Source organism: Macrobrachium nipponense, chromosome 10 (assembly GCF_015104395.2).
Source record: "Macrobrachium nipponense isolate FS-2020 chromosome 10, ASM1510439v2, whole genome shotgun sequence".
Classification (NCBI taxonomy): domain Eukaryota; kingdom Metazoa; phylum Arthropoda; class Malacostraca; order Decapoda; family Palaemonidae; genus Macrobrachium; species Macrobrachium nipponense.
Genome location: NC_087204.1, coordinates 23,047,787 through 23,069,788, shown reverse-complemented (window position 1 = coordinate 23,069,788; position 22,002 = coordinate 23,047,787). Strand labels below are relative to the sequence as shown.

Here is a 22,002-nt window from a genome sequence, read left to right as displayed (position 1 = left end):
TTGGTATCGATTCCGGAGTTCCTAAATGGTAACATTTATACATAAGAAATAAGCTGGCTGTATCAATGAGTACTAATGCCAGGGTTGGTGCTCGGCCTGGCTTATTTCCTCTCCGCTGTCTCGTCAGAAATAAACACGCACACGATTGTACCTGGCCCCAGTCAGTGGTACACCGCTGCATGCAAGGAATATGCTCGCGTTCAACTTCACCGCTCTTTTATGCGTTAGACATACATTCACACACACGCACACACACCCTAATTCCCTATAGTTTTCTGATTTATAATAATAATAATAATAATAATAATAATAATAATATTGAAAAAGATACCCACAAAATTACTGTGTATAACGTGTTTACTTATAATTATTTGCATTTTATACACAGTAATTTTGTGGGTTTCTTTTTCAATCTTCAGAAGAAAACTGAAAGAATTTTTTGTTTGGTTATTATTATTATTATTATTATTATTATTATTATTATTCTTCTTCTTCTTATTATTATTATTATTATTATTATTATTATTATTATTATTAGCCAATGCTGAAACCATACACGCCAGGATTGTCCTACTAGTGAATCATTCTAATTCCTTAGACATTTTTGTGATTATTCATAAAGCATACCTATACATACATCAATCACTTCACTTTTCAATAACTCATAAATCACTAAATAATTATCTTTCTTATCATTATTATAGTTATATTATTATCATTATAATGACGATGATAATAATTAGGAGTGGCATTCAATAATACTTTCAAAGCTACTCGCGAAAATCTTGCCGAGTCTAATTAATATAAATTCATATTAATTGCATTTGGATCTTGAGGTTTGGATCTTGAGGCTTTGTAGTGACGAGCATATCCAAAAAGTGTGAAGAATTCGAGAAGTTAAGAAGGCAGTGATGGTATTATTACAATTGTGTATGTATGTATGTATGTATGTATGTACGTATGAGGCGTTCTCCTCGAAGAAGCGGAATCCATTGGCTCCGGAGAATTATAGAGAACACCTGTGTGGTCTCTGCGTCTTCAAGGAGCTTCAGAAAAAAGCAAATGTTCTTTATATATATAATATATATATATATATATATATATATATATATATATATATATATAAAGAACATTGTTATTATATATATATATATTTTTTTTTTTTTTTTTTTTTTTTGCTAAATTAATTTTATGACTTGTACATTTCGCTGGTATGTTCTTATTTTAGTCACCTGTCAATGGTTTAGGACATGTATATATGTGTATGTATGTATCTATGTGTGTGTGTTTACGATATATATATATATATGTATATATATATATATATATATATATATATATATATATTACATATATATATATATATACACACACATTTTGTGTGTAGATATGTATACTGCCTGTGTATGTGGTTTGCTTTTTTCAGAATTGTCCTTTATTTTCACGCCGTCCATTTTTCGTCAACTTTTGTATACATTAGGTGCAGCAAATATTGAAAAGTGCTAGAGCGACATTTATTACAGTTCTTTTTGTTCTTTATATATATATATATATATATATATATATATATATATATATATATATATATATATATATATATATATATATATATATAAAGAACATTGTTATTATATATATATATATTTTTTTTTTTTTTTTTTTTTTTTGCTAAATTAATTTTATGACTTGTACATTTCGCTGGTATGTTCTTATTTTAGTCACCTGTCAATGGTTTAGGACATGTATATATATGTGTATGTATGTATCTATGTGTGTGTGTTTACGAATATATATATATTATGTATATATATATATATATATATATATATATAGATATATATATATTCATATATATATATATATATATCTACACACATTTTGTGTGTAGATATGTATACTGCCTTGTGTATGTGGTTTGCTTTTTTCAGAATTGTCCTTTATTTTCACACCGGATTTTCGTCAACTTTTGGTATACATTAGGTGCAGCAATATTGAAAAGTGCTAAGACGACATTTAATTACAGTTCTTTTTGTTGCTGTTGGTGTTATCACAAAAAAGTTTGTATATATATATATAATATTATATATATATATATATATATATTAATATATATATATATATGTATAGTATACACACATTCTACCATACACATACAAACTACAGTTTCACATACATACACAAATACACACTATAGTTCTACACACACACACACACACACTCCAATAGAGCTCTAAGTAGCTTATGGTGTTTATCTCTCTCATGGAAATGTGCAAATACCTTGAAAATTATAATAATGATTTTCTTGTAAATGAATACAAAATACTGATAGTAAATCACAATGCAAGTAAGATGTCAGAAAGACTTAAAGGTCAGAAAGATTTAAAAGATATTAGTTGATTTAAAATAAGACTTTAAGAAAAGCAGGAGGTTGGAAAAGTGACATGATTTTTTTTTATCTTTATTTTGACCTGGATAAGAAATATGGACACCAGGGACAACTTCAAATTAAATAAAGGGTTGCTGCCATTGTAATGGAGTTACCACGTACTATATTAGCAGTATTCATGAAAGAAGGGAGAGAGAAGGTGGTGGGGTGGGGATGTGTAAGGTCAATAATTCTCTTAATCATTTATTACCTTAGATCACGCAAAGATCCATTCTCTCTCTCTCTCTCTCTCTCTCTCTCTCTCTCTCTCAAATGATTCCATCTCTTTAGTCACCCGTCTTCAGACGAATACAAACAATTGTATTTGTCAAGTTACTTGATTGGAAGTGCGCGCAAAGAATCGTGTTTTGGACGCTCAGAAATCGAGAACCCATGTTGGCGTGTACTTCTATGTCCGAGACAGGAAATTCGGCATTTGTGAATGCTCGCATGCAGACGCTTTCGTTCGTTAAAATGAACCTTCGTGCTGCTAGTCAAGATTCGTTTCTAGTTAAGCGACGCGGACTGGGTCTTTCTGCGATCCTTGGAGCGTCGGAAGACATCAGAGCTGCCAACTTTATTTTTTGCACCTTATTCTCTCTCTCTCTCTCTCTCTCTCTCTCTCTCTCTCTCTCTCTCTCTCTCTCTCTCTCTCTGTGTGTGTGTGTGTGTGTGTGTGTGTGTGCTGCCTCCTTTACTTTCACACCTTTTTCACATTCTTTCACCATGTCAGTACTAGGCCTCCCCCACTTTTTTTTAGTAAATAGTGATACATAAAATAAAGGAGGCAACACTGAGCCATCAGTCCTGCCACCTTTATCTTAACACTGTTATTCACTACCTGTGTGCTACCTCCTTCACTTTCACTTCTCTTCACTCCATCAGTGACACACCTTTTATTTCAGAACCATTTTTTCATCCTTCAGTGCTACCACCTTTATTTCAGCACCCTTTTTCTTGAATAATGTTGGTAAGATAAAGGTGGCATTACTGGGCCCTCAGTGCTGCCACCTTTTAGCACCAAATTCACTCCATCCGGGCTTTGCTTTTACTGGGGCACTGGAGGAGGTCGTGGCTAGGTTTAACCTTTATGTGGGCACTACCCAGGGAGGTCACTGCTATCACTTCTAATGTAGCGCTATATTTCACTCCCTCAGCGCAACAACCTTTGCTTTAAAGCCATTTTTACTCCCACAGTGCTACCATTTTTATTTTGGCACTGTTTTCCACTCCTTGATGCCAATTACAATAATTTTACGGTGTGAATTTCATATATTATCTTTCTTTAATGTGTTTCAGTTTTTATAATCGGGTGCGAAGCGTATTTATCAACACAGCCTGTTATTTTTCAAATGGGTGTCACTTTGGATGACACAAAGTGTAAGTTCTACATTGCTTTTAATGTGACCCATATATTAATACTTTTTTGGCATTAGTTCCATCATCATTATTTCAATATGGTTTATCACTCCTCGCCGGCTGTTTTTAGTGGGTTCCACAAATCATCATCCTTAAACGAATTTCACTTTCTGGTGATAATTGAAATCGCAAATAGCTTTTGAATTTAAGGTTTTTTCGTCACTCTCTTCTGCAATATTTAAATGGGTTTCATATATCATTCTCCTCGACTGGTTTATGCTTTTTGATGAACCCTTATATTGTCAATTACTGCTGGAATCTGCGTTAGATTAATTCTGTTTTATTCAAAAACATTATTTGTGTAAAATAACTTTGTGGATACTAATGCTTAAACTTTGTCCGTCGCTTAGTTATGCAATCAAAAGGCATTTTAAATGTGACTATAAAGGAAGCCAGAACAGTAGCTGAACAGAGCTTAGGGTTTAGAGTCCTAACTCATGAAAACAAGTAAAAAATGCGTCGAAGTTTCTTCAGCGCAAAAATCTGCGGCCTGTGGTAGCCTGAACTATATATCGTTGCCAGAAGCACGATTATGGCAAACTTAAACTTTAAATGAAATGAAAACTACTGAGGCTAGAGGGCTGCAATTTGATATGTTACGATGATTGGAGGGTGGACGATCAACATACCAATGTACAGCCCTGTAGCCTCAGTAGTTTTTAAGATCTGAGGGTGGTTGGAAAAAAGTGTGGACGGCCAGGCAAAGACAGCACAATAGTTTTATTTCAGAGAAAATTAAAATGAATAAGAAAATGAAGCTCTGCTTAAAATGTCCCAAATGACAGGAATACTTCACGGGCTGAACTAAGAGTAAGAGCCCACGCTGTCAAAAGGCCAGATTGCGATAACAGCGAATACATCCCGTTTGAAGATGTTCCAGGTGACCTTCCTTATATTATGCGCTCAGAATTAGGTCTGTATAACGTTTTTTTGGCTCCCCGCAGTCGAAATTCGCTCGATATTCACAAAGCTACGAACAATATCTTCATAAACCCGATACTCTGAAGTGTGTGCAGTCGGAATGCATTTTGAATACATTTTCAGTTTAGTCCATTTTCTTCATGTTTATCAGGGAAGCTACCTTTTTTTATATATATAGTTTGATGAATATTTATTAGGCGTGTCCATAAGGATTCAAGTTAAACTGGAAAACGTTGTTAGATTTTTTTTTTTTTTTTTTTTTTGCTTATGTGGATATGTTTTTATGTTGATTTGAATTTAGTCATCTTTATAAACTTTTAATGGAATCTTATTTTTTCGAATAAAGTCTATATTTTCCTGAATTGAGGAATTAAGACCCGCTAAATCAGAACAAGCCATTGACTATAAGCTTTCCCTGTGACTATCAGTCACCCGTCCACTTCGATGGTCCCTTCAAAAGCTAAATAAATTACTTTTCATACTTTGTTGGTTTTATTTACATCGTCTTAGCTTTTCATATTTGTTCCTCTCACTTCTCAGAAGTTGAAGCAGTCAGTGGTACTTTGATTTATGTTTTAAAATTACATATTTATATTCCCCATTTTTTACTGAGAAGACGTGGACAAATTACTCGTAGTTCTGGCAGCAATAACAGTTTATTGCGTAATCGTTAACGTCATTTAACGTTAGTTCAATTTACAGTAGTCGATCTTCTACTTCTCACTGGTAATATAATCCTACATTGTTAAATGCCTCAAAGAGACGCGGTACAGTAATGGTTTTGTTTTGTTTTCTTTCTTTTTTTTTCTTTCCGCAACGACAACATCCTACCTACCGAAGACATGCCTGAAGCAGAAATCCTCAGGCTGCCTTAACACCAAGCGAATCGAATCGATTCAAATCACGAAGAATCAACACGATTCATGACTCGTCTTGATTCGCCACACTCATTTCTATGGAACCGTTTACACCGAGCAAATCGAGTCGATTCAAATCATGCTGATTCGCTTGGTGTGAGACAGCATCGGTGATTGTGTACCCGAAGGAATAAAACCAATTTTACGACAAGCAGTTTTCTTTGGCGGGTACATTGGCCTCTTTATTTTGTCGAGTATCATTTGAGAATTAGCATGACAATCAGGCATATTCTTCCCCTGTCTTGACTGATATTTATTCGCCTCTGAAGAAAGGTAGCACCTCCTTCAGGATGCCTTGAAAGGTACCTACAGACGGTGCCAAATGTTTCTTGAAGCGTCAACTGTGGCGCCGGCTGCGTTGCCTTCTGTTGTTCACGGATATTTGTTACATTTGAAGGACTATTCCATTTAACTTTACACTTATAATATAATATAATAATAATAATAATAATAATAATAATAATAATAATAATAATAATAATAATAATAATAATAAAATAATAATAATATTTATTCCATATGAAGATCTATTCCCATTTAACTGTCCAATTTGTTCAATTTTACCTTCGTAATAATAATAATAATAATAATAATAATAAAATAATAATAATAATAATAATAATAATAATTGTTCCATTTGAAGGACTATTCCCATGTAACTCTCCAACTTCTTCAACTTTACCTTCATGACAATAGTAATAATAATAACAATAATAATAATAATAATTGTTTCATTTGAAGATCTATTCTCATTTAACTGTCCAACTTGTTCAATTTGACCTTCGTAATAATAATAATAATAATAATAATAATAATAATAATAATAATAATAATAATAATAATTGTTCCATTTGAAGGACTATTCCCATTTAAGAGTCCAACTTCTTCAACTATAGTAATAATAATAATAATAATGATAATAAATTAGGCTTGATCTCCTCACTTGTTGAACCCGTTGCCTTAGTAATAACAATTCACATATACAATGATAATAAAATACACTCAGTTAGGGTTAACCCTCCTGGCCTCTGGAACAATACCGAGGAAATGATGCATTCTTGAGCCATAAATGGACACAACTGGTGGCTGGAATGTTTCCAAGACTGAGGTATTTTCGACAGGAATGTTTATTGAATTGGCGTTGTTTGGTCAGAAACCTCCCTGAGTTCACGTTCAGTGAGCTCTTTAATGTTCATAGCGCCTCAGTGGTTGTGATTGGTATGGTCTTGGCCTGCCACCTCGGTGGCCGCGAGTTCGATTCTCGGGCATTCCACTGTGGGGTTAGAGATGTGTACTTCTGGTGATAGAAGTTCACTCTCGACGTGGTTCGGAGGTCACGTAAAGCCGTTGGTCCCGTTGCTGAATAACCACTGGTTCCATGCAACGTGAAAACACCATACAAACAAACAAACGCATGAGAAATTTGGTGAGGAAGTCACATGACTCAGGAGCTCCGTGTGAGTGGGACTTGGTGAGGAAACAAAATTGATTTTGAGGAATTGTTAAGAAAGCAATATCGTTCAGTCTACCTGCATAGGAAAGTAAGGGACAACGGGATGTCTGATTAGAGGCGTTATTCATGAGCGCATTTTGGACTTTGTAGGTTACTGTAACAGTTAAATGTATGTATGGTACAGTGTAATGGGACTTTAAGTATGTTACATTTTAATGGGACTTTAAGTATGTTACAGTGTAGTGGGACTTTAAGTATGTTACATTTTAATGGGACTTTAAGTATGTTACATTTTAATGGGACTTTAAGTATGTTACAGTGTAGTGGGACTTTAAGTATGTTACATTTTAATGGGACTTTAAGTATGTTACAGTGTAATGGGACTTTTATATGTTACAGTTTCATGACTTTAGGTATGTTACAGTTTAATGGGAATTTAAGTATGTTACATTTTAAAGGGACTTAAAGTATGTTACATTTTAATGGGACTTAAAGTATGTTACAATTTAATGGGACTTTAGTATTTTACAGTTTCATGGGACTTTAAGTATGTTATATTTTAATGGGACTTTATGTATATTACAGTTTCATGGGACTTTGTTACATTTTAATGGGACTTTAAGTATGTTACATTTTAATGGGACTTTATGTATGTTATAGTTAAATGGGACTTTACGTATGTTCAAGTTTAATGGGACTTTAAGTAACTTACAGTTTAATGGGACTGTAAGTATGTTACAGTGTTAATGGGACTTCAAGTATGTTACAGTATCATGTGACTTTATGTATGTTTCATTTTAATGGGACTTTATGTATGTTAGAGTTAAATGGGACTTTATGTATGTTAAACTTTAACTTTAATAGGACTTCAAGTATGTTATAGTTAAAAGGGACTTGATGTATGTTACAGTTTAGTGGGACTTTATGTATATTATAGTTAAATGGGACTTTATGTATGTTACAGTTACATGGGAGCTTATGTATTGTTTAATGGGACTTAATGCATGCGTAGTGAGTCAGTAGAAGCTGAATATGATTCACATAACTGGAATAAAAGATATGCGATTTTTTTTTTTTTTTTTTTTTTTTTTTTTTTGGTCAGGTCGCGAAAGCTGTTACACGAATATTTTGAAGCCATTTAATGAGAATATGAGATATTTTTGTACCATTCGCGTTTGGGAAAAGTTCTGCACGAAATAGCAGTGTCATTTTTTGGTGAAGCACAAATTTATATGTAATTAACTTGTAAACGCAGTGGTTCGATCCCATGAGGGGACGAAATTATTATCAACTAAAAATTCCCTTCGGTTTAGAGCGAATTAGATATTAAAGGACATTTGTAGCTCGAATGATTTATATGAATCACGGTGATGTGATATATATATATATATATATATATAATATATATATATATATATATATATATAGTATATATATGTGTGTGTGTGTGTGTGAGTGCGTGTGTATTTATGTATGGTATGTATGTATGTGTGTGCACAGCTGGTATGACAATAGAGTATCTGCTATTTTTTAGATAAGCATTTGATGTACATTCCAATACTCTTCATACAATACTTACGTAAACGTGGCAATGTATTAAGAATGAAAAAAATAGTTACCAATCAATATTGAAGGAACTTGGCGCTACTTACCTTAACTCCTGTGGCAAGTTTGCACCTCTGGCACAATTTTTTTTTTTTTTTATTCACTTCAGCTGAGGGTCAGGAATGCATGGTTTTACGTGGCAGTTTGAAAGGCCGGTTCGCTAAAGAAAATATCTCCTGAAAAGTTGCGTTGATGCCAAGAAAGTTGTTATGAGAATCATCGTCAAACACGATGGAAAACAGCACTTGAAGAAGATTCCTTTAAAATTATGAATCCTCGTAGAGGCGTATTGCCGTCAGTTTACCTCATGCGATGCACCGTAGTCATTACTTGAGGTTCTTTGCAGCGTGCCTTCGGCCCCTAGCTGCAACCCCTTTCGCTCCTCTTACTGTACCTACTTTCATATTCTCTATCTTCCATCTTACTTTCCGGCCTCTTATAACAATTGTTTCATAGTGCAACTGCTTTGAGGTTTTCCTCCTGTTACACCTTTCAGCGCTTTACATTCTGTATTCGATCAATTTAAAATCATGAATAATTAAGGTAATTTTTTATTCTGACACCATAGAACGTTAGAGTAATTATTATGCCAATACGCAGAGATTTTAAAAGCGAGAATTTTCGGTGTTATATTTAAAGTTTTTTTCTAGCTTTAATTTTTTTCTAATACCAAGGTCATGCGAATGATTTTAGGCACATATCCACTTATGGAAAAGTAGTGGTTAATTTCTTTGGCAGCTGTAAAATTTCTTACTTAATGGAAAAAAATCTGCTAATACTTTTTCCATTTTTGGAAGGCAATCACTCATTTACACGAGATCCAGTTACGAGGAACAAATGAACCTCAAGTTACAATACTCTAAGAACTTTTCTTTCTAATAAACCATTCACCATTTTTCCTTGTTTTGTGAAAAGTGGTGAGCAGAGCAGCTGGTCATATTTTTGCCATGTACTTCTCTATTGTTTTATGCTTCCATTCTTGCAATAGCTATATTCTATTCTAATTAAAGTTTACATTTTTTTTGCATTCTCCTCCTTCAGAATGATTTAACCATTCTAAGCACTTTTAGTCTGTTCCTTTTCTCACTATAACGGTGCTCCTGAATTATTCAAGTTTTGACTCTCTCATTTTCTCTTGCGCTTCGTCTCATTTTTTTATTTTCTTTTTACACTTCTACACGCTTTATTTACCCCTTTCTCTTGACACTCCTCATCGCTTTGCATTGCTTTTCCGTATAGTTAACTATATTAATCCACGTAACTTTAGCCTAATTCCTGATTTATGTTTTACATTTTCTGTTCATCTTCTGTTATCCTCATTTCTTTGACCTCGCATTATTCCCCCATTCACGTACTCATTCAGTGCTTAACTGCATCTCATATTTCCTCATTTTCACTATTTATTCACCTTTTTTTTTTCGTCACACTTATCCACAATAACCAGACACCTGTTGCGTTTTCTTCATTATACTTTGTTTATTTCTGTTAATCCTTTGTGGTACTCCATGGATTATCTGTTCATACTTGTTAGCACCTATTCATGCTATCATTACACCTGCTCTGACTGTCAACCGTGAACACACACTACCAGGCCCTGTATTACTTCCAACCCTACGAGAGAGAGAGAGAGAGAGAGAGAGAGAGAGAGAGAGAGAGAGAGAGAGAGAGGAAGCCCTTCTCCTCCTGTCTATTTCGTAATCGGATGTATTTGTATGTTACAGAAAATCTGTATTCAGCAGCCTGCTGTAATAGGTTTACCTCCTCGCCTACGCTGCAGAAGGTAAATGAGACGACCTGTGTTTTAATAGTTTACTCTCGCTCTGTCGATTTTCAAAGACTTTCTTCTTCTTCTTCTTAATATTCATTGGACGAGAATTCGGCATTCTGCCACCCCCCCAACCCCCCGACGAAGCCAGACATCTGCGAGCTGATTCATGGGACTGAGAGAACCATCGTCCTATAACAGCTTGATGTGATTAAATTACCGGATTCATTCATAAGGTTGAAATTATAGTAGATCTTACTTGTCTAATGCTTATGACCTTAATGGTTCTTCCGCTGAGGCTATGTTCTTTATTTCGATGAAAAAAGGAAGGGAGGGGGGTTGGGGGGGTGGGGGGGAATTTACTCGGCATTCTCCCTCCCAAGAAGCCTAACAACATCTGTGAGTTAACGAGATGTTCCTGTCTGTAAACGCGCTTTTAGAATCTTCTTTGCTTGTTTGTCGTTTGTCGCTTGTTTCGTATGTGCCAGTTTTTCGTCCGGAACATGACGCAATGTTTGGAGTTCTTGCCCTCGTGGGTGCCTTTGGTTAATTGGTTTGAAACGAATGCTTTTTTTTCCTTCTTTCTTTCTCTAGTAGGGAATCATACTCTCTCTCTCTCTCTCTCTCTCTCTCTCTCTCTCTCTCTCGTGACTGTTTGAGTTTAAAGATACCCGTTACATAACAAATCGTTGCAAACGTGGTCGAAAGTTTATGCTTTGTTAAAAACACACTACACACATGAAACACAAACAATATATATATATATATATATATATATATATATATATATATATATATATATATATATATATATATATATATATATATATATATATATATGAATAATTATCACATCACCGTGATTCATATAAATTATTCGAGCTACAAATGTCCTTTAATATCTAATATCTAACTGAAGGGGAATTTTTTAGTTGATATATATATATATATAATATATATTATATATATATATATATATATATATAAATATATAAATTCATTCATGCCAATGCCTCTTTTAATATCTGTAAAAAATAAAAGTCGCCCCGTATGTCATCACAGTGGTTCATTTGACGTCAATAGCCACGATAAATTTGACTTTAGGCCTCCTATTGACGTCACTGTGACGTCATTGTGGTTCTGTGACGTCATGGGAGGTGAAAATTATTACCATTGCTTTTTTTTTTTATTCTCGATCTTTGTACATGTGATACATAAAGTTTAGAATTTTGAATTCTTGATCATGCTTTACAATCGTCAGTGTTGTTAGAAAATGCTGTAGCTATAGTTACAAACGTAGCATATATATATATATATTATGATAAGTAATTGATATTATTAGCTGTGATAACTATAATATCATTTACTATGATTTTCATTCATGATTGTTACGATATTTTGAAATATCTATAATCGTCTATAATCTTCATTATTATTATTATTATTATTATTATTATTATTATTATTATTATTATTATTATTATTATTATTAGAGGGTTCTCTTCTACCAGGGTTATTATATTATTATTATTATTATTATTATTATTATTATTATTATTATATTATTATTATTATTGGGTCTTCTACCAGTTATTTTTATTGTTATATTATTTGAAATCGGCAATAATCATCGTAATGGTCGTTACTATTATTATTATTATTATTATTATTATTATTATTATTATTATTATTATTATTGTCAACAGTTGTGATAGCTGTTATCATCCTAATTACTGCTACTCTTCAGCTTACCTTTCTTTCTTAACCAAAAGCATACCTAATGCCATTCCATTAGCAACATCTTAGCACCAACCTTCCAGAGAATATAATTATTCGCATTTCAAATAATTTGCGATAATTCACTCAGAGTTCACATTTAAAAGAATTAAATTCCAAATTTGCGACTTTAATTATTGCCATGACGAATCCCATACGCGTTCAGCTGTATTAAAAAAAAAAAAAAAAAAAAAAAAAAAAAGTGAGCTGGAACACACTGGAATTCTGGGAATCATTGACACGAAATGTAACGATTCCCAGGTGGGCCGTTGCATGCAATTACCAACTCGCATCCCCCCCCCCCCGCCCCCCCGACTTCTTTCTTCATGCTTGCTTATTATAGCATTGCGAGGATCGATAGTAGGTTTTATCAATGTTGCTCCGTAAAAAAAGAAAAAAAGTTGTCTGGGTTTAATATTTATTCTAAAGTCTCCCGTTTTTGGATTTTTGTAGTTTTTCAATATATTTTCATTGTTGACTTTTTTAGTGTTTCTCTTACATTTCTAATACGTTTTTAGGTTTCTAGTTTTTATTTACATTTCTAGTATTTTTTTACATTTCTAGTTTTTTATTTACATTTCTAGTATTTTTTTACATTCCTAGTTTTTAATTTACATTTCTAGTATTTTTTAATTTCGATTTTTTTCATTTTTTACATTTCTAGTGTTTTTTATTTACATTTCTTGTGTATTTTCTTTTTTTCACATTTCCAATACTTTTTAAATTTCTAGTTATTTACTTACATGTCTTATGTTTTTACTTTACATTTCTAATATTTTTTAGTTAAATTCATATCAAAATTTAAGAAATATGATCATAACTTTGTAGATTTGCATAAGAGAAACGACCTCAATTTTAATTTTATCAGAATGTCCCGATGAAGTTCTGTCAATTTAAATCAATCCCTTCTTTTTATTTATTTAAATTTGTAGGATATTACAACTGGCCGTTTGTCTAGGTACAGAACAGATCTGTATTTAGTTGAAATAAGTTTCAAGCGTTGTTTTCGCTTGCATGAAGATGAGTATCAGCACCTTCTGTGAACGCGAGGTTAATTTATGCTCCTAATGAGTGCTCTTCATTGATCCCAGGTATTCTGCGGTAATACTTCGAGGCAAATTATAATGCCAAGATTGATCTTGATTAGTTGAAGGTCGGCCCTGAGGTATACTAAATCCGAGTGTTTGAAGAAAAAATGTGACGTGAATTAATCCCCTTTTCTTGTGAATTAATCCTAAGTATGTGTGGATAGGAATGTGATGTAAATTTAGCCTCGGGTATTTCAAATTGAGCAAAGCATACTGGTCATATTTTTTTTTGTTTCCATTCTTGCTCTAGCTATATTCTGTTCTAATTAAAATATACCATTTTTTGCATCGTCTCTTATTTTAGAATGAGACAAGTTAATGCCAAGAGGTGGGGGGGGGGGGGGGGGGGGGGGGCTGTAGTGCCGTCAATGCACCTCACGTGGTACACTGTGGGCATTATTTAAAGGTCTTTGCAGCATCCCCTCGGCTCCAAGATGCAACTCATTCCATTCTGTTGAATGTACCTCCGTTCATATTCTCCTGTTCCATGGCGTCAATAACCATTAGCAGTTGCGACGCCAGATAATCTTTAATAAATCATTCAATCTCCTGTTCCATCTAACTTTCCAACAGGGAAGTTTTTTCTCCTGTTACACCTTTTTAAACCTCTTGCTCTCGATTTTCCTCTGACCTGTGAATGACCTCGTAGGCCCCAGTGCTTGGCCTTGAGCCTAAATTTTATATTCTCTCATAAAGGTGAACTTTGAGAATGCTTAGGATCTTTGGGTATCACTTCAGGTAATATGAAATATGGAAATACTTTTTTTTTTTATTATTATTGACATTGATGATGATAATGAAAACCATTTGGGTCAGATGAAAAAACAAAGAATGAAAAATAGATTTATATTATACCGATTTTGAAGCTCTTCAGAAACAAAATGCATATAATAAATATTAGACTTTTTATTTACTAAATATCATATACATTTTGTATTTTACTATTTATGCCGATTTTTTTTCTATTGAGTAACATATACATTTAGTTTCTTTTAGTTATTCCAAATTTTTATTTACTGAATAACATTTTTTTTTAGTTAATTATTCCAACTTTATTGAATATCCCATAAATTCGTTTCTGTGTTATTGTCTATACGTTGTATATTCCATGTAGTCCATGGCCTTGAGCTGAAATGAAATTCATTATTATTATTATGTTATTATTATTATTATTATTATTATTATTATTATTATTATTATTATTATTATTAACTGACGTCGAGTTGTTCCTTCATTAGAAGACGAGGGAACTGTGAATGAACGAGACTGAGGGACTTGACTGACAGCTCAATGTGAGTGAAGGGTGAGATACCTTCGAAAATCGATGCAAGTTGGCGGAGTGTAAACATACCTGTCCATTGTGGATACTGGAGGCGATACACCAACGATTTCGTATGTCCCTCTCAACTCTCTCTCTCTCTCTCTCTCTCTCTCTCTCTCTCTCTCTCTTCTCTCTCTGTCAAAGGTTATTTGTACTTACTGGTTCAGAATTACGCTGCTTTTTCTGTTTTCCATGTTTTTCTTTATATATATATATATATAATATAATATATATATAAAATTTTTATTTTAATATATATATATATATATATTTATATTATATTAATATTATTATGATAATATTCATTATATTATATATAGTATTATATATTATATATAATTATTAATATAGATATAATGTGTGTGTATATAATGTGCGTTTAATATATAGAAATAGAATGATAAAGCGGCAGGTGTTATAATATTCAAAAAAGAAAAAAAACCGGAAGGGGGGGGGATTATGAAAGAAAGCTGGGTAGATCCAGCCATCTCAGACAGTGTTCGAGGTCAGTATCCGAGGGCAGTGAATGACACCGAATTAGACAGAGAGAGAGAGAGAGAGAGAGAGAGAGAGAGAGAGAGAGAGAGAGCTAATAAGCGGCATGAGAGAGAGAGAAATGATTAAGGTTAAAATTAGGTAGGCTTAGTGCTACCAAGTTACTTACCTAGTCAAGGGTGGCGATGATTTGCCATCCTCTTCAGGAAAGATTAGTTTGTTTTAAGGAGAATAAACCCCTTAGAGTATGAAAAGGACCAGTGGGCAACTCTCTGGCGGTGCTACAAAGCCTTAATTTCTTATACTAAGACCCTAACCTCAGTCCTTCTCTGAAGAGGCCGAGGAAAGTTGCAATAACAATTTCCGTCGGGCCCAACCTCAAAGAAAGTCATAGATAGCTTTTATGAGGAAATGAAATTGTTATAATAAAAAGATACATATATATTCGTATATGTGTAGGAATCAATATGCATGAAATTTTGGAATGTTATACATTGTATTCATGACGCCATTTCTCACTGCAAAACAGAGACAGAACGGTCTCTTGATAGATATCCGTCAGGTCATATCTCACAATTATCTTGCGCGTATTGAATAGTCATTAGCCATAAGTTTTCCAAAACCTCTCTCTCTCTCTCTCTCTCTCACTCTCTCTCTCTCTCTCTCTCTCCCAGACATTATTATTGATGTGTCTGGCCACAGAAGGCTCGCTGGAGCCTCTTTCCCCAAGACCGCCGCCAGCCATGATGATGTCTGGTGTATGCGTGATGCCTGCTGCCTCGTGATTGGTCCATTTGAATTTTGACGCTACGGATTAATAATTTACCGGGAAGGCGCTCTCGCCCCCCCCACCAAATGTCGGGTTACATTTTTGGGGGTGGCCCCTCTCTCTCTCTCTCTCTCTCTCTCTCTCTCTCTCTCTCTCTCTCTCGGACCCTGCAGACCTACCCCCTGTCCAACCCCATGTCCATTAGTAGTCTCAACTTGCTAGACCCAATGTGGGTGTGTATGTGGGGGTGTGTGTGTGTGTGTGTGTGTGTGTGTGTGTGTATGCGGGAGGAAGTTGTCAAGTTGCACACGAGAAGGTCTTGCACAGGTTTCATTTTGAAATTTGACCTGAGGTCACCTTTACTTTGATTGTATTGTCGATTTGTTGCGAGGTCAGTCATTTCTGGGATCAGCAGCGATGTTTCTTTTCCTTAATAATAGTTATCTGTTGTTTAAATTTTCACGTCGTGATGACTGTAATTATTCTATAGCTAAATATGCTGCCCAGATATTCTGTAAATAAACTGCCTAAATATTCTATAGATACACTGCCTAAATATTCTATTAATATACTACACAAATATTCTGTAAATACACTGCCTAAATATTCTGTAAATACACTGCTCAAATATTCTATAAATACACTACCCAAATATTCTGTAAATACACTGCCTAGATATTCTGTAAATACACTGCCTAGATATTCTGTAAATACACTGCCTAGATATTCTGTAAATACACTGCCCAAATATTCTATAAATACACTGCCAAAATATTCTATAAATTCACTGCCCAAATATTCTATAAAGACACTGCCCAAATATTCTATACATACGCTGCCCAAATATTCCATAAAATACACTGCCCAGATGTTCTATAAAGACGCTGCCCAGATATTCTATATAATACACTGCCCAGATGTTCTATAAAGACACTGCTCAAATATTCTGTAAATACACTACCCAGATATTCTATAAAATACGCTGCCCAGAAATTCTATAAAATACACTACCCAAATATTCTATAAAATACGCTACCAGATATTCTTTAAAATACGCTGCCCAATATTCTATAAAATACACTCCCCAGATATCTAAAAAGCCAAATATTGCTTTGCTATTACGAGTGAGCAGTGAATGTTGAATGAGCATGAGAAATAATAAATCCTCCCCTCCCCCCTCCCCCCTCCATCCTCCCCCCTTCCCTCCCCCTCCCCATCTCCTCCCCCTCCATCCTCCCCCTTCCCCTCGCCCCTCCCCCTCCCACTCCCCCTCCCCCCAAGCTGTATTCCCATTGGCAATACGAAAACTACGGTTTACTCGATTTGTTTATTTCTTACCATTTATAGAGTTCTGTACCAATTCAATTTTCTTCAAGCACTGCGCAGTATGAGCCTGCCAGAAGATAGTTATATATTCCAAAATGGGGGTCATTTAAAATATTCAGTATCAATTCCGACTACCTACAGTCCATTGATTCTCAAACTGGGTGCCCCAGACAGTTCCTAGGGGTGCCTCAAGGTTTTCATGAATTGTGTCTCGGCTAGATCATCTCAATGAACATTTGAAAAAAAACAAAGTTTGTAGAAGCCTTCATATAATTAATTTAATCAGTATGTCTACTTCGTAATATATATATATATATATATATTATATATATATATATATATATATATTTTATGTATATATGTGTTGTGCCGTGCATGTACTATGTATGTATGTATATATGCATTCATGCAATATGGTGTCACGGTAATGATAGCATAAGTTCGGGTGCCACCACTGAAAAAAATAAATAAATAAAATTGAGAACCACTGACCCACACCTTTACTTCGAGATACATTATAATCTTTTTTGAAGCATCTTGAAAACAAGAATGTAAAAAACTAAAATAATAAATAAAACATAAATAGGCCACTGCATTTTCTCTAAGGATTACATCCCTGGTGCCACGGTAATGCTAGCATTATTTAGGGTGCCATTAAAAAAAGAAAAAGAAAAGTAAAGACTGCGAACCACTGACCCACAACTTTACTTCGAAATATTTTTTGAAGCATCCTGAAAAGAAAGAAAAAAAAACAGGCCACCGCATTTTCTCTAAGGATTACCTCCCTCTCTAACATTTTACCTTCTGATAATGTTTGCCAGATATTGATTTAGACTTTGTTGAAAGCAGGAAGACTAAGAAGTTGAGTTCTCGTTGCATGTTTGGCCGCACGATCTTGGTGCATTCTTCCATTGCAACAGAGTGGGTTGGATCTCGCGACTGACCCGGTAGATAATTTGGTAGTTCTACGTTAGCGATTATTTAAAGAATTGGCCTGCTTTCGTAGTTTGAGGCTTAGGTTGCGCTTCTAAAGCAAAATTGACGATTGTTAACGCTGCCAGGAAGAGAAAGGGATAGAGAGAATTTAACAATTGAAGTCAGTATGGGGAGAGAGAGAGAGAGAATTTAACGGTTGAAGTCGCAATGGAGAGAGAATTTAACAATTGAAGTCAGAATGGGAAGAGATTGAGAATTTAACGGATAAAGTCAGAATGAAGGGAGAAAGAGAAAGAGAATTTAACATTTGAAGTCAGAATGAAGAAGAGAGAGAGAGAGAGAGAGAGAGAGAGAGAGAGAGGAGAGAGAGAGAGAGAGAATTTAACAATTGAAGTCAGACTGGAGAGAGAGAGAGAGGAGCTCCTTCTAGATGCACGTTCTGGACAGCAAATGGGATATTCTAAGAGAGAAAAAGTTAGTTTACAATTCGCCATCAAATTAATTTATATTTTTGAACTCATTTGAAAAGGATCAATATTAGAGCGCATAACCTTGTGATTACGACTCTCTCTCTCTCTCTCTCTCTCTCTCTCTCTCTCTCTCTCTCTCTCTCTCTCTCTCTCCTTGCTTTAAAAAACTTAAGATTCTCTTCTCTCTCAGCCAACATGAAGACAAGAATAATTTAGTTTCATTGTACCTGTTTGATAGTTAGTATACTCTGATACGAGACAACTGACGATCTACATTTTTTCAATATTCATCTTTCGTCAATATATCCTCAGTTCCGACGCCCTCCCGACTGCTAATATACCTGTCGGTCATGGCATTCAATTATGCAACGCCTTCTGGGAAGTACACGCGTTCCTTATGCATCTTGAAAGTAGTGGGATAGAATAGAGCCACTCGCTGGCTGACGAATGAAAAAATACATGACTAAAATAGTAATTTTTTTTTCTTTTTAGTCGACTGGATGGTTTTTATAATGTGGGATTTCGGGTTGCATCTTGCCTCCTTAGGAGTCGTTATTATTATTATTATTATTATTATTATTATTATTATTATTATTATTATTATTATTATTATTATTAATTATTATTATTATTATTATTATTATTATTATGCTGTAGAGCTCTCGCCATGGATTTGTTCCTAAATGAAAGGTGAAAGATTCGAGGTAATGCAAAGTTGAAGGAGTTGGACAGCTAAGTCTATGGAGACAATGGGGAGACAAAAAAAAATGTAAAAGAGAAAATAGTGCAGCTGTATGAGAGGAAAAGGAGGGGGCAGATCCATTCGTTGTTATTAGTTCTTTAAAATCCCAGGAAATCAGTGAGACTTACTAGTCTTGCAAATATGTCAACAACTAGTTTAATATATATATATATATATATATATATATATATATATATATATATATATATATATATATATATATATATATAATATATATAAAGCCACACACACATACATACATACATATACATGTTACACTGGCAAACTATTGACGCCTGAAAAAGCTAAACTGTGGATCCAGTTGTCTGAGAAAGGTACTTTATACCTAGACCTCAAATGTTCGCACATTTCCTACATTATTCGTCCGGACTCGATATTCGACAAAGCTTCGAGTCGCCAATAAGCGGAACCATTGGGTAGTGGACCGTTCATGATATTCAGCCCTCACGCGAATTCTCTCTCTCTCTCTCTCTCTCTCTCTCTCTCTCTCTCTCTCTCTCTCTCTTCTGACTTCCATTTTCCCATTTCTCTATCTCCCTCATCTGACTTCAATTTCTCTCTCTCTCTCTCTCTCTCTCTCTCTCTCTCTCTCTCTCTCTCTCTCTCTCTGACTTCCATTTTCCATTTCTCTATCTCTCTCATCTGACTTCAATTTCTTCTCTCTCTCTCTCTCTCTCTCTCTCTCTCTCTCTCTCTTCTTACTTCAATTTTCCTATTTCTCTCTCATCTAACTTCAACTCTCTCTCTCTCTCTCTCTCTCTCTCTCTCTCTCTCTCTCTCTCTCTCTCTTTTGTTACTTCAATTTTTCCATTTCTCTATATCTCTCTCTCATCTAACTATCTAAATTCAACTTTCCTCTCTCTCTCTCTCTCTCTCTCTCTCTCTCTCTCTCTCCTATCTTCAGTTTTCCAATCTCTCTCCCTTTAAATGTCACATTTACACCACAAAATTAACTAACTAGTATCCAACTGTCACATTTGTTATTTCATCTGTTTAGTCTCCATATTTTTAATTTCCTTCGTATTCCTTTTTGTTCTTTGTTATCGTTACCTATTCTTTTATTTCGACTCCGTAATTTGCTTTGCCATCAAATATATTGAAACATCGAGGTTAAGTCATTGGAACCTTGAAAATCAATTCTTCTAATTTTTTCGTCTCTTGCCTTCAGGTTATCGAAAATAATTGTTGGGCAAAAATGAGGACCAACTGCTTTCTTTCTCTGCTAAACAAGGTAAGTTAAAAAAAAAACAATTTTTTTTATATCGTACACTATAGAATGTCTAGCATCAGCATATATTTTATGTAGCATTTGTTATTGTATTTTATTTCATTTTTATTTATTTACTTTATTTTATCTATTTATTTTTCTTTTTGGTAGGTCCTGGGGCTTGAGAATTAGGGCAGGTGGGGATAACGTACTTCTTTACTTTTATTTTCATTGGGGGGTGGGGGGGGGGGCGATTGGGACCCTGACATAAAAAAACAGTAGCTTTCTCGTCTACCAGATCATTTCATCTGAGTTTTCACAAAGCGTCAGACTTCTCAGGGATCGGGAATTTCGTGTAAGAGACATTGCACTTATTTCAAAAGCTGGTTCGATTGTTATTAATCCCCAATCACTTGATTGTGTACTACATTTCACCCGGTGAATGAGTCTAAAAAAATGGTTTCCGCTTACTCGGGGAGTAAGCCTACAAACTGCGTTGTTGTTGTGGTGGTGGTAGGAGAGATCTGTGGAAAATTGTAAGTGTCTGAAAAAGGTGTTTCGCTTTGAGTTAAAGATCTAGGAATTTTATGATAGAATAGTTATGACTTATTTATTAGAATGAAAATGTAAATAATAAATAATGTGCATGTTAAAACAGTACAGAACAATTATTTCTAATATAAAATATAGCGTATTTATTTTAATATTCGTTGGTGAAACAGTGCTCGATTTGACCATAGATTTTAGCACGTTTTAATTTATTTGGTTTACTGAATTAGACTATATTTCTGTTCGATTATTTTGTGTTTCCACTTATAACTGAAAGTATATGAACGTATTTAATTTGTGTCCTTTTTATTTGATCCTTGTTGTTAGTATGAGTATTAAATATGAAGACCACTTCACGTTAAGTTAGGAATATAATGTTCACAACTTATGCGTGAAGGGAAAATCTTGCACGCGTCCCGAGTAAGCAGGAGGTTGCATCACGCCTTGTTTCCTTTCACCCAAACAAATTCTTCACGTCCCCCTTCATCTATTAATCACCCCGAATGTCTGATGATAATGATCCGCCACCTGATTTCGCTATTCATTTTCGTTGGTCCTTCGTCTCCTTTAAATATTCAGGTCACGTGACGCCATTATTCAGCTGGGGAACAGGACGGAGATACAAAAGATTTTATTTTAAAAAAAACAAAAAAACAAAAACAAGAAAGGAAGTGTTGCATATTATTGAAAAAAGTAAACTACAAAGTGATGAACTGGGGTTGTTTGGGGTTGGGGGGTTGGGAAGGGTGTTGGAGGTTGTCTAGAGATGATTATTAGTTGTTATTAAATTGGCTCTT

The 22,002-nt window shown here is 34.4% G+C and overlaps 1 long non-coding RNA gene across 2 annotated transcripts in view; it reads left to right on the top strand.

Moving 5' to 3' along the window:
• Positions 1-22,002, top strand: part of LOC135223471 (uncharacterized) — a 331,546-nt gene that overhangs the window by 221,909 nt on the left and 87,635 nt on the right. For both annotated transcript variants that reach the window (XR_010316509.1, XR_010316508.1), the window contains exon 3: positions 20,618-20,680. This is a non-coding gene — a long non-coding RNA (uncharacterized LOC135223471). The remainder of the gene's footprint in view (positions 1-20,617; positions 20,681-22,002) is intronic.